General features: G+C 25.7%; 1 protein-coding gene across 1 annotated transcript in view; it reads left to right on the forward strand.

Annotated features, from left to right (window-relative positions):
• The window catches only part of LOC149876641 (uncharacterized), a 124,070-nt gene that overhangs the window by 55,000 nt on the left and 53,425 nt on the right, over positions 1-15,645 (forward strand). The window lies entirely within an intron of this gene.

The raw sequence follows: 15,645 nt of genomic DNA on the forward strand, positions 1-15,645 counted from the left end.
AAACATTAATTTCTCTACTTCTTAATGTAAAACCATGTTAAGTAGATGTTTAGTTGTTTATTATACTTTATTTTAATTTTGTTCACTGTACTAACAAACCAAGAGAACGTGTTTATGACAGTAATGATAAATAAAAATTTTTGTTAGTTTTATTTGTGTAAGTAATCCAGTCAACTACGTTAAATTACAGGTGAATAAAAGATTTTACATCTCTTTAAAAATTTTTCCAAAGTTTGAAACTTATAAGAAATTCAATTTATATGCCATGAAATTCGGTTTCCGAATTTGCACATTACAGTAGCTAATGTAGAAATTAGGCAAATTTTATAATGAGATGCATAAACATTTTTTAAAAAATCAACAAGCGTTTTTTTTTAACGCTCAAGCTTCAATGTTCAACTGAAATCCACGTCTATTTTTTATTATAAACACTTTTGTTTTAGAAAACATTTCCAATTATTTGAAAGATGATAGTAAATATAGAATAAACATAACTTAAAAATGGTTTTCATTTATAACTAGGTAATCTCAACTTGGGTTACCTTTATTACTGTTCTAAGATTCTTGATATTAAGTTACAGTAATTTTGAAATACTCCTTATTATTTTGTTTTATCTCCCGTTTTAAATGTTGGGAGAAAATGAGTTGTTAATTTTAGTTAGCAATAATAACTTTTAAAAAACGCTTTATTTTATACATTTTTTTCTAAATAATTTGCTTAAACAAACTATTTAAAGCATAAGTTTTTTGTTTTTTTTAAATTACAGCTAAAACTTTAAACAATTTTTACTTTAAGAAAAAATCAAAAACTTTCTCCCAACGTTTAAACTTGGAGATAGAACAAAATAATTCTAACCTCGCGAATTGTTTAACACAAAACTTTAAAAAATAAGAAATACCTTTCTATCACTTACTCTTCACAGTCTTCTTCGGTCACATATGCCTTATGATATATCCTAAAGGCTATTTAAACGTTTTCAAGGAGTCAATTTCGCGTTTTTAAAATGAGAATTAAAGTAAATCGGAAACATTTTGAAAAGAATGAAGTCAAATTCCAGTGATGGATAGAAACCAACTTCTAAGTTTACCGACTTATTAAGCAGATGAATTATTAAATTAACGACTTTTAAACTTCATAACAACTTTTTAAGAGTAAAAGGTTACTCGAAAGGTATTAGAATCTTTGTTTGCTTTTCTTTTGTTAACCCGTTCTTAATTTATTTACTTCTACTTAATTGTTCTTAAATCCAATTTCCACTCTCAATCTTAATTAGGTTAAAAATCTGTTTTCACTTCCTCAAACTGTTATGCAAAATATCACTAGTTAAATTTAAGTTTTCTGGTTCGGAAACTAAGTGTTACTAACAACTGCCTCATTTTTAATATCGCAAATATTATTCCTTTGTGAGCTTTTTTAAAAGTGTTGTTAATCTTCAATTGTATCTTTGAGAAGTCATTTGATATCTCAATTTAAAATTCTTTCTTGAACTTTACTAGTTAGTTAACTGTTACAAGAATTAACAGTTTAGAAAATCTTGAAGCAAGTAATAAAAGATGATAATTTACCCACAACATTTTTACTACTCAAAAATATATAATACTGTATTCATTTCTTATAGATGACTTTAAGTCTGCGAAGTTCTTTACCTTTTAGTAAAATTGCGGAGCAGCCATAAATTAACTCTTCTTGTCATTCATAATTATGAGGCAGACTCTTATTTCAGTTTCTGAAATAAAAGCGTTTTATATTTGTTAATTACGAACAGCCTCCCTTTTAATTGCCGTATTTCGTGTTTTGATAATGTAAAAAATATCTCTGATAGATTTCGATGTTTGTTTTTGCACATATAATCTACTGTTTATTACTTCACTTTGAAAATATATTTTATTCCCCTTGAATTGAAATTGATTAGGAAAGTTTCATATTATTTTTTGCAAAAAAGTCATTTGAAGTCATTCCCAGCTGTCTTTAGTTCGATGCCTTCTAACTAACTAGTCAATTAGATAGCTGTTCCTACTTCAAAAACATACCTTTTTAAAAACCTTAATAATTGCATCTTTTTTAGTTCGTTGTAAATTATCTAGTCACAATTATGTAAGTACAAATAGAAAAACGCACACAATATTTCAATTGTTTAACAGTTGGTTTATACATAATCGTAACACTTTGCAACTTGTAATCTAATCATTGGTTACAGGAGTATAACAATTTCTCTCGCTGCGCATGTGTACGAGTGAACGCCAACTACTAAAACTCATAAGTTATTGTCAAAAAACTATTCTTCTTAAAAACCTTATATATTTGTCGAATTGATTGGTCTTCGTTAATTCTACCGAAAATCGAAATAGGTTTTTTCCATAATTTGTAACAAGTTATTAGGTTTCATCAATAGTAACTCGTTCTTTCGAGAAATGTTTCTTATTAATCACAAGAATTACAGATGACGAATGAAATTTTTTGGCGTTTCTCTCCTTGTAAAAAAACTGCTGCTCAAGTTGAACTCGGCACTGATATTGGGTCACACTTTGAAACTATATTTTTAAACAAATGCAAATAAAAATCAAATAGCACGAGAAGTTTGGAAACCCATGGAAAATACTGAAGGTTATATTCACTGTTTTAAGTTTGGCAAATTAGCAAATTCGAGTTCACGTTGAGCACACGAACACTGAGAACAAACTTTTTTTGCAAAGGTTTTTAGTTCATTACAAAAGCTGTAAAAAGTTTCATTTTAGTAATTAAATTTATCTTTAATTTAATTTTTTAATATGAACAAGAAATATAAAAGTTCTTGGAATCTTTTCCATTTTACATTTTTAGTTTTAAAAAAAGATTGAAGGTATTGATATTCTATAGAAGGTATTGATATTCTACTGTAGGAGCGCGACACGAAAAGGCATAGTTGCTTATACAGAAGCAAATAAAATCCTGGAATTGATAGTAAGCTTTTTCTATACATAAATAAAAACTTCCGTAAGAGGAAATTAGCTTCCCGTAAAAATAAAAATTTAATAAATCTGGAAATCTCTATGTGCGAAAGCCGCTGTAATCAATTCTGATGGAATATTGATAAAAATTTAGCATAGTTAAATGTATAAAAGCGTTCACTTAAACTATTACGGCTACAAACAAAACAAAACTTTAGTTTTTTGTTGTGAAAAGTAAAACTTAAATATAAAAAACTCATTTATTATAAAAATGTGACCTATGGAAATTACTGAAGGTTACATTCACTGTTTTAAGTTTGGCAAATTAGCAAATTAAAATTCACGTTGAGTGCACGAGCACTGAGAACAAACTATTTTTGTAAAGATTTTTAGTTCATTATAAAAGCTGTAAAAAGTTTCATTTTAGTAATTAAATTTATCTGTAATTTAATTTTTTAATATGAATTAGGAATATAAAAGTTCTTGGAATGTTTTCCATTTCATATTTTTAGTTTTAAAAAAGTTAACTCGACTTAGATGTTTTTTTTATGACAGCGCTAAAAAAGTTGACGCAAGCACCTTATAGGTATTGTTGTGGCTATTTTTGTTTAAGTTGTTCCTATTGTTAGTATTACTGTTTCTAAAATTTACTAATATTAATTTGTTATTATTATTTTTATTACTTTTATTGCTTTTATTATTATTAGTATTATTATTATTATTGGTATTATTATTATTATTATTATTATTATTATTATTATTATTATTATTATTATTATTATTATTATTATTATTATTATTACATTTATTATCAGCGTTATAACATAGCATAATACTCATGACAAAACACACTACTCATAACAAAACAACATTAATTTGTTAATGACGTTTTAGTGATTTAATTTACCTAAGAGTTTTGTTAAGTTTATTGTAAACTCTGGAAAACTTAAATTTTTTAGCTATAAGAAATATGGAAGCATTAAATTAAATTTTTTTCCTTCTTTTTTTGAAGCTTAGCATGGTTTTGAGTCCATTTTAGGGAGTATATTACAGATACCGTTATTTTTTTCTCCCAATGTCTTTTCGAAAGATAATAGAATATATTGAAGTTAGCATTCATAAGTAACAATTTCCAGGTAGCTGTTTCCCAATTCTTTTTCCTTGAACTTGACATTGTAACTATGGATTTTAATTAAACTTCTCTATTACGGAGATGTTTAATAACTACGTGATTTTCCATATATTCATAATTATTATTTTTCGTGTGAAATCTATATTTCGCGTGAACTCTATTTTCGTTTGAACTCTATGTTTCGCCATTCAGCTTATCATTTACACTCTCATTTTTTGATTGTTTTAAAACACGGGGCAGGTTGGGAGAAAATGAAAGCATTACTTAAATAATAATACTCATAGAAGTTGGAGCGCGACAAGAAAAGGCATAGTTGCTTATACAGAAGCAAATAAAATCCTGGAATTGATAGTTAGCTTTTTCTATATATAAGTAAAAACTTCTGTAAGAGGAAATTAGCTTCTCGTAAAAATAAAATTTTAATAAATCTGGAAATCTCCATGTGCGGAAGCCGCTGTAATCAATTCTGATGGAATATTGAAAAAAATTTAGCATAGCTAAATGTACAAAAGTATTCATTTAAACTATTACGGCTACAAACAAAACAAAACTTAGTTTTTTTTATTGTGAAAAGTAAAATTTAAATATAAAAAACTCATTTATCATAAATATGCGACGTTTCTGGGTTTGTTCATTTGAACGCGCAATTTATCTAAATCTATTGAAGAACTCATGAGAGAGAGAGAGAGTTAAAGTTGTTATGTTCAACTGAACGCCTTGTTTTTACATTTGATATTACATTTTTATCCACAGCATAATTTCAAGCTTGACATTCTGCTTTACTTTCTAAATTTTTCTTGATAAAAATTAAATGATAGCTTTATTGATTTTTCTTTATTAGAACAGATTTTTTTTTTATAATGCAGCTGCTACTACATTGTAATTCAAATCTATTCAAAATGTATTCAACTAAAAAACTGAAATACTATCCCTTATGAAATAGCTTCTGAAAATAAGTTTTCCATGTTTCACTAAATTGTCTAAAACGCTTTCTTTCTCTAGAATATTTTTTACCGAGGTGTAATTCCAATATATATTAAGTAACATTTATGTATTGAATACTAAGTGCAACAGTTGCGCCTTAAGTATTGCAAATTTCTGAAACAGGTTGACAACATCTTCATGATTAAGTTTAAAATTTTTTTTTCGCATTAAAGAATACTTTTGTGTAATTCTCGTCACTTGTTTTTGAAAATTATAAATTGTCCTTTCTTATTGGAAATTATAGATTTTTTAACTTGACTTATAAGAAAAGTTTTCGTTTGAAATTTGTCGGGATTTTGTTTCGTTATAGACTTTCTACATTTGGAGTCTAAAAACACTTTCTGCACATATTTGTACCAATTTAAATTAAATAATATTTGCAAACGGATATTATTTATAAAAAAAGACGCCGTTAATAACTTGTTCACCGAAATCACACTATTTTTTGTATATAATAATAAATTAACGAAATAGCCTTTTCTTTGTCATCTGTAATTGCATTACTGAAATTCAGTATCATCTTTTATTGCATCATTGTACATCAGAGCCCAGATTACTACTAAAAAAATAAACTATACTCTTCTAAAAAAATACAGATTAATAATGAAAATTGGAACATAAATATCTTATCGGAACAAATTATTACAAAAGTGTTTCAATAAAACTTCAAAAGATAATTTCATTCTTATAAAGTTTTTTTTTTTTTGAAATCTCATTATGATTAAGTTTCCTTCCTTTACAATAACAACGATATTTTTTTTATTAGTTATTTTTTTAAGTAGCTAGCTACTTTAGAGTGGAATTTTATAAAATGTTTAGCAGTTTGAAAATTTTTAGAACACCATTAAAAAATAGAACAGTTAAATAAATCCCATCATCATTATAAATATAATTAATAGTAAAAAATTTTCAAAAATTTAAATTGTGAGCATATTTCTAATACCATTATATTAGCTATACCATTATGTTACTTATTGCTACACTGTTTAAATAAAAACCAATGCAAGTTTTATTTTAATCACTATCCATTAATAATCCCATTCTGAACAACTTTTTAAAATGAAATTAAGCACATTGTTTAAATATAACTAGTAAGTCTGAATACATTTCGGATCCACCATTTATCTAATGAGATTAGCCTTAGCTCTGATTCAGTTTTCCACATAAAACCTAGCATATGAAAATGTCTTTGTTTTCGATGAGTTTTTCATGTAGTTTTGTTTCGTTTGTTAATATGCGTGATTCTTTAAATTTACATTGATTTTATCATTTCTTACTTAAAGTCAGCTAAGAAATTATTTCGATTATCGCTGTAGGATATTACAAACTCATTTGGTGTAGCCCTTATCTGCAACTTAAAACACTCAAAATATATATGCAATTTAAGGACGAGTCGCTTTAAAATTTTATTTATATTGTGTGACGTTAATCTCCAATTTCAATTGCTCAAAAGTGTATATGCCTTTGAAGACAACACCGTGTAAAAATTTACAAAATTCGTGTAGACCTTATCTCTATTTTTAAGTACTCGAAAGTATATATGCAGTTTTAGGCGACACGCTGTAAAATATTGTTAGTTCCGTGTAGATCTTATCTCCAATTTTAAACATTATTTTTTTATTGTATTATATTCGGATTGTATATCTTTATTTCATTAGTAATTATAATATATAGCATTTGGTATATTTATTTACATCTAACTTAATCCATAAAATATGCTTGCTCATATATATAGTATATTTATTATATATTTCTATATTAGATTTTTAATTGAGTTTTCCTTATATTTATTTATCATTTATTATATTTGTATTTATTATACTTTATTTATTACACATTATTTAGGGTGGCCATCTGGGAGTATTGTGAGGTGGGGCTTTTTATAATTTACTTATGGGTATATTTCAGGGAATGGGGATGGGGTTTTGGTATTTCGCATAGGTTAGGAGGTTCGGGTTAAAAATGTGTGGGGGTATGGGGAAGCCTCCTGGTTCTATGTAGCATTCTGACTTATTCTTGTTAACACGCGTACTTTTCTTTACGTGCAAACTTTTGTTTTAACTCTAATAATAACAGTCCTTTTTCTTTAATATACCGTAATCGTTATTGAAATCTCTACACTTTAACATTATATAAATACTAATTCTTCTAAACTCCTTTTATAAAATCAATTCTCCGGTCTACTTATATTCCGAAGAACCTAAAACTTTGTACCATCTCTTTTCTTCGTAATTCTTGAAGTTGAATCTTGTATCCCCTCCATTCGTATCTCTTAACTAACTCCTGACTGACCACTGACTGACTCTCATTTACCGACTAAATCCAACTAATTCTTCTCTGATTCCTACTCCAACCTATTCTTCTGTTTTGTATCTCCCTTTTTATATTGGTTCCAATGCTTCGGGTGTTGGCGTCTTTTCATTTTTTATTCGCTATTGTGTAAAATATTAATTAATGGCTATAGGTGGTTTTATTTTTATTAACGACATCTTGTTTTACTTAGAATTAGCTTCCTCACAGTATTTAGCCAGGACAGTCTCGTATTTTTACAAAATGTCCCGTGTCCTTTATTTGACCACATTTGTCCCGCATTTTTGAATTATTTAGTACAAACTTCACTTTTGATTTTTTAATGAAAATTTTAACGTCTTTTTTAAAACAATTTGCAAATAATGATGTCGTCGAATATTTCTATTTGAAAAACTAAATTTGTCATTTTATTTTTAAATATTAAATCAAAATCTTGTTTTATAAATTAAACTTCTTTTGTCTTACTAAAAAAATGTTTTCATCAAATAAATTAGTCAAGGAACAGTTTTGATGTTGTATCAAAGTATCAAATGTAAAAATCGACTTGATATTAGACAATTGATTCATTGACAACAATTAATTACAAATCTAACTTAAAATGCTTACATTTTCATAATCTAATTAAGGAAAATGTTTCCTTCCTTAATAATGTTATTTCAAAAGAAAAATATTTAAAGTAAAAGTAAATTTATTTTTTAAAACTTGATTTATTTGAAAAAATATCTCACAGTTATTATTGAGTTTCTCAGCCATTAAATTAAATTTTGAATTAAACAAAAATACATTTTTTGCAGCACAATAACGTCGTACTTGAGATTGCCTTCTAAACTTTTTTTACTAAAACGCACTTTTGTCATTCATTAAGAAATAAATTATATCTGAAAATTATGAGGAACTTTTTAAAAATAACTACAAAATTTAAAACATTTTAAAAAACAAATCAAAAACTACATTTTGCTTCAATATATTTACAATAAAATTTTTTTAGCTAATGTCCCGTATTTTTAGCAAAAATCCCGTATTTTTGCCAATTTTCCCGTTTTTTTGAAAAAAATCGAAGGCCATCCTAACTTTATATATTGTTTATTGTATTTTATTTATACTTTATCTTTTATTTCTTTCGAATAATTACTTGAAAATATATAAGTGGTTCAATTGATTTCGTGTAGACCTAATCTGCAATATTAGATACTCGAAAGTATATATGCAGTTTAAGGCGACACGCTGTAAAATGTATAAAATTCGTGTAGACCTTATCTCCGTTTTTAAGTACTCGAAAGTATATATGCAGTTTAAGGCGACACGCTGTAAAATATTGTTAGTTCCGTGTAGACCTAATCTTCAATTTTAAACTTTTTTTATTTTAAATTGTTTTATGTTCGTAATATACATTTTTATTTAACTTGTGTCTATAATATATAGCATATAGTATATTTATTTGCTTTTAATTTAATTCAGAAAAATATACTTTTTTATATGGTACATTTATTGTATACTCCTATATAATACTATTTTTCTTTGAGTTTTCATCATATTTTTTTATCATTTACTTTATTTATCATTTGTTATATGTATTTATCATACTTTATTTATTACACTTTATTTATCGTTTATTGTATTTTACTTATACTTTTTCTTTTGTTTCTTTCAAATAATTACTTGAAAGTATGTAAGTTGTTCAAATGATTTCGTGTAGACCTAATCTGCAATATTAGATACTCAAAAGTATATATGCAGTTTAAGGCGACACGCTGTAAAATGTATAAAATTCGTGTAGACCTTATCTCCGTTTTTAAGTACTCGAAAGTATATATGCAGTTTAAGGCGACACGCTGTAAAATATTGTTAGTTCCGTGTAGACCTAATCTCCAATTTTAAACATTTTTTTTTTAATTGTTTTATATTCGTAATATATATTTATTTGATTTGTATTGACGATATACATCATGTATTCATTATGATTTGCATACATATATCGTATTTTATAAATTGATACTTATTACCATTTTGCATACTGTGCATTTATTTTGATATAGTATATTCCATATATTTATTCTATATTTATTTTTTATTCCTATTATAATTTATCTATTATTCATCATGTTTTATTTATGTATTACTTTTCATTCATCAAAAATTTCGACTATCTAATCGAATGTATATTAGTAGCCTATTCTCAAATTTGAAGTATTCGATATTATATGCAGTTTAAGGCGATATCATTGCAAAATATTATCGATATCGCAGCTTTATATTCCTATTGAAGTACAATAGAACAAAAATGTAGCATTGGATGAAGTTATTGCATTAGTTTGTTGAGAAATAACAGATTGGTGTTAACTTAAACACAGTTTTGTACGTATACAAGGAAGTGTCCGTTGCAAGCATCATTTCTTGTGAAGCGCGGTAAAAATGTAAAGAAACTATGATGATGTGGATAGATTTATATAGAAACCTTGATATTTATTAAATTGGTATAACTAATATTGTATACATTGATATAACATAATATTGTTTAAAAAAACTAATTTAAAAAAGATTTTCATTACTTAAAAATCTACGCATTACTTTTAAATTATAAAATGACGTAACTTCGATTCCGTGCCAAATTGAATTTTTTTTGGCGTAAGAAAATGTATATCTTGTTTATTTCGATAAACACTCGTTTTCAAGACAAAACAAAATATTTTTTAAATAAGTATTCTAAAAGTCTTTATTAAACAGTTTTTATATTTTTGATATAGACTTAAATAACATAAATAATTGTTAAAAATATTCGTGTAGGCCTAATCTTCACTTTTACGGATTTGTACGGTATTCATGCTTAATAATAAAACGCTGATTTTTAGCGAAATTTTAAATAAAAAGTAAAAATGTTAAATGGAAACTCTATAAATGATCAAAGAAAACCACACGGGTTGTGAAAAAAGTATCAGCTAAAAAAAATTAGTCATAAAAATTATGCTTGAATTAAGGTCTACACGAAATATGTCGCCCTTAGTTATATGTACACCTAATATAGCAAACTTTCACATTTCGTGTAGACGTAAACTGCTCTTATATATATATATATATATATATATATATATATATATATATATATATATATATATATATATATATATATATATATATATATATATATATATATATATTAATAGATGAACTTCAATAAATACGAATTCTCTCAATACAAATTTTTTATTTTATCTAAGAGAAAAAGTGGATTCAGGAATTTCATCACCAGTAATTATAGAGGTTACCATTAAGACTTAATCAAATATCTCCTAAAATAGTCCCTCACATCCAATATGTCAATCTCAAAAACATATGAATTCTGTAAAACATTTTGTAGAGAAAAAGGTTGGTGTGCCTAAGACAGCCATTTGTAGAACCTGTTATAGTAAAAAATCTTATGATGCTCATGTATAAAACTTCATTTAGAAAACAAAAACACAAATTTAAAAAAGTATCTAAAAAAAAAAAGAAATTGTTTTTCACATTTGATTTTATATAAAGCTAAATTAGTTTTCTCAATACTAATACTACATAATACTATGTGTGTGTGTGTGTGTATATATATATATATATATACACACACACACATAGTATTATGTAGTATTAGCATTGAGAAAGCTAATTTTATTTAAAATAGTTTTCTCAGTATTTGTAAAAAAAAAACCATTATTTTCATTAAAGTATTAGTAAAAAGATAAATAAAAATACATTGTAGTATAGTATCATCCCCAAAAAGCTTCAAAATAAGATTCTGCATTTTCTAGAACATTTGCATGTATTTTAATTCAAATGGAATCTGTTAAAATGGAGAAATCAAGAGAAATTGTCTTGATCACTTAAGTGGTACATATGACCAACCGTTGTTTACCAACAACTTAGGATTTGGAACTGAAAGTGCCAAGATGAATTTATTTTTCTGATAAAAAATGCATAGCAAGAACTTTTTTTTTTTTTACTGTTATTAACTTTTTATTTAATTGTATATTATACAAATATCATTACACGGAATTTGTTTCAGTAAAAGGTTTTTCCCGTAAAAAAAAATCCATTACCGCTATTGGTTGCGAAGTGCATTTTCCGATAAACGCCCTAAATTCAACGCCTCGACTATTTTTCAAGTTCGACTTTCTCAAGGACGAACTTGAAATTTTCAAGTCTCGTTTACGCATTCGCTCAAGTCAATTTTTCAAGTCTGACTTGACAAAGTCGAACTTGAGATTTCAAGTCGAACTTGTCTCAAGTTCGGTTCTTGCATTCCACCCCTAATCTTCAATTTTAAACTTTTTTTTTTAAAATTGTTTTATGTTCGTAATATACATTTTTAATTGATTTGTGTCTATAATATATAGCATATAGTATATTTATTTGCTTCTAATTTAATTCACAAAATAATTTTTTTATATATGGCATATTTATTATATATTTCTACATTATATTATTTTTCTTTGAGTTTTTATCATATTTTTTTATCATTTACTATATTTATCATTTGTTATATGTATTTATTATACTTTATTTATTATACTTTATTTATTATACTTTATTTATTGTTTATTGTATTTTATTTATACTTTATCTTTTCTTTCTTTCAAATAATTACTTGAAAGTATGTAAGTTGTTCAAATGATTTCGTGTAGACCTAATCTGCAAAATTAGATTCTCGAAAGTATATATGCAGTTTAAGGCGACACGCTGTAAAATATTTGTTAGTTCCGTGTAGACCTTGTCTCCATTTTTAAGTACTCGAAAGTATATATGCAGTTAAAGGCGACACGCTGTAAAATATTTGTTAGTTCCATGTTGACCTTGTCTCCAATTTTAAACATTTTTTTTTTTTAATTGTTTTATATTCGTAATATATATATATTTATTTGATTTGTATTGACGATATACATCATGTATACATTATGATTTGCATACATATGCCGTATTTTATAAATTTATAGTTCTTACCATTTTGCATATTGTGCATTTATTTTTATATAGAATATTCAATGTATTTATTCTATATTTATTATTTATTCCTATTGTAATTTATCTATTATTCATCATGTTTTGTTTATATATTACTTTTCATTCATCAAAAATTTCGACTATCTAATCAAATGTATATTAGTAGCCTAATCTCAAATTTGAAGTATTCGAAATTAAATGCAGTTTAAGGCGACATCATTGCAAAATATTATCGATATCGCAGCTTTATATTCCTATTGAAGTACAATAGAACAAATATGTAGCATTGGATGAAGTTATTGCATTAGTTTGTTGAGAAATAACAGGTTGGTGTTAAGTTAAACACAGTTTTGTAAGTATACAAGGAAGTGTCGATTGCAAGCATCATTTCTTGTGAAGCGCGGTAAAAATGTAAAGAAACTATGATGATGTGGATAGATTTATATAGAAACCATGATAATTATTGAATTGGTATAATTAATATTGTTTACATTGATATAGCATAATATTGTTTAAAAAAACTAATTTAAAAAAGATTTTCCTTACTTAAAAATCTACGCATTACTTTTAAATTATAAAATGACGTAACTTCGATTCCGTGCCAAATTGAATTTTTTTTGGCGTAAGAAAATGTATATCTTGTTTATTTCGATAAACACTCGTTTTCAAGACAAAACAAAATATTTTTTAAATAAGTATTCTAAAAGTCTTTATTAAACAGTTTTTATATTTTTGATATAGACTTAAATAACATAAATAATTGTTAAAAATATTCGTGTAGGCCTAATCTTCACTTTTACGGATTTGTACGGTATTCATGCTTAATAATAAAACGCTGATTTTTAGCGAAATTTTAAATAAAAAGTAAAAATGTTAAATGGAAACTCTATAAATGATCAAAGAAAACCACACGGGTTGTGAAAAAAGTATCAGCTAAAAAAAATTAGTCATAAAAATTATGCTTGAATTAAGGTCTACACGAAATATGTCGCCCTTAGTTATATGTAGACCTAATATAGCAAACTTTCACATTTCGTGTAGACGTAAACTGCTCTTATATATATATATATATATATATATATATATATATATATATATATATATATATATATATATATATATATATATATATATATATATATATGTATGTATGTAATATCTAAACAATATCTTGAAAATCTAGATAATATCTAAACAAACAAAAATTAATAAATCAATTGACTGGATGATTATTGTTAAAACAAAATGAATAAAATATTATGATAAATTAAATAATGATAATCAATACAAATCATATCCTGTTTAACAAAACTTTATTACTAGAATATAAATTATTACTCCAATAATAGCACAAAGGATGTTTTTAAAACCAGTCTCAAAGGTTTTTCCAATTCATTTTGATGTATATAAACATTCGACAATTGCCATAATCTTTAAACTTATTTAGCTGCTTTTAACAAATTTATGTAAGTTACTTGTTAATTCAACTAATGACCATGCATTTGTTGTCATTGATATATAATGTATTTCGAATAATAATAATTTTACTACAAAAGAATTTAATAAATCGATTTCTATTTCTTCCAAACAAATCGGTTAAAATCGTTGTGTCAACAGTCTACTAAACACTACTGCTGATTTTATTAATTTATTTATTTTCAATCTAGATCTTTTTCTTTCTCGCATTATTTTCATTCTAGTTAAACAAACATTTTCTTTTTTTTCATTTTCTCCAGTTTTATTTATCTTTACTATACAAATTAAACATGCCATCTGTCAAATTTCAATGTGTTGTATTTAAGCAGGATCCATCCTCCTTTAGTAAAATAAATCACATTTCTATATAATTATAAAATATACTTGTGAATAATTTTTTTTTAGTTATATAGTAAGCATTGTAAAATGGTAATTGATTTCTTTGACCAGAAAGTTCCATCAGCTACATTAAAAAATAAAAAAAAATCATGAAAAGTACTCAAAAGAGACTATGCTGTCAAAATATATTTGGCAACTAAAAGAAAAAAATATTAACTTTAAACTAAACTGGTCTATTCTAAAAACTGCGCCTACCTATAATAACATATCTCAAAAATGTATGTTTTGTTAACAAAAAAGTTTGAAATTATTACTTATTTACATCAAGAAAATTTACTAAATAAAAAAAACTGAACTTATTTCTAAATGCAGACATAAAAATAAGTACCTTTTAAAAAATTATAAAAACAAATGAGCAAACTTATTAACCAAATTTATTTAATTCTAAATACCAATTAAAAATAATAAATTGTATTAACACTCTATATACATGTGAATATGTATATTTATATGTATATATGGTGACCACACGCTCTATTTTGTTTATTACGAATAACTTCCACCGACAGAAACCATTCTGTTTATGCGGTCATCTAAAAGCCTTTCAAAACAATATCGCTAAGTATTACCGAGTTCTCGACACTTCATTGTACGTCGTTGAAAAGAAACTATTAATTGTCGGATTTTCTACCTTATCTTCTGAATCAAAGTATGAAAAAACAGTATAAATCAATATCGATGTCTTTTAGCTTTTAGATAACTAGAAAAGTTGTGCTCAACAATTTAAACCTTTATTTTTTGTAACATTCATCTTTATGTTTAAGGACAATATGCGTCATCCACCATATTTTTGTCAATAATATTTTTTTTAACTTAGCCCAACTTTTGCCAAGTATTATTCAGCTTAGACAACAATTTTTCAAAAACAGTTTTTTTTAAAAAGGAGTTGTAGAAGGTAGGACGAACTACCATAAAAATTTGGACTGGCCTTAAATCACCTGAGTAGCTCTTATTCAAGGTGTTAGCCAGGAATATGCTTATACTGTGATTTTGCCAAATATTGGAAATTTATGATGAAATCGTTCTATTAGTACAAAAAAAAAAAAGGTCAATGAATTTTGGTAAATTTAAACAAAAGGGAATTCTGAGGTATACTCTTTGCCATTTTTTCCAATGCTGGTCGTTGGGCTAAGCTAACACCCCGCATAATTAGAGAATTGTTTTCTCTCCAAAAGTAATATAATGTGGGTCTAAAAAGAACCAGAATAGAGTATAAAATAAAATGCACACTCTGTTTTATTTTAAAAGGTTTGAAAAAATATATTACAATAAAATATCATTAATAAATGAATTGGTCATTTCATATGGTCACACCATAGACAAAACTAAAAAACATTTTACTACATAGTCACAAAATGTAAAAGAAAACAAAAAAGCAAATGTATGCTTATGGATGACAAAAAGTCAATACACTACCATTTTAACAAATATTGCAACAGATAATA

Source organism: Hydra viridissima, unplaced genomic scaffold, assembly GCF_058129835.1.
Source record: "Hydra viridissima isolate aposymbiotic clone 2 unplaced genomic scaffold, HvirCarnegie_v1 scaffold_19, whole genome shotgun sequence".
In the NCBI taxonomy this organism is placed as follows: Eukaryota; Metazoa; Cnidaria; class Hydrozoa; order Anthoathecata; family Hydridae; genus Hydra; species Hydra viridissima.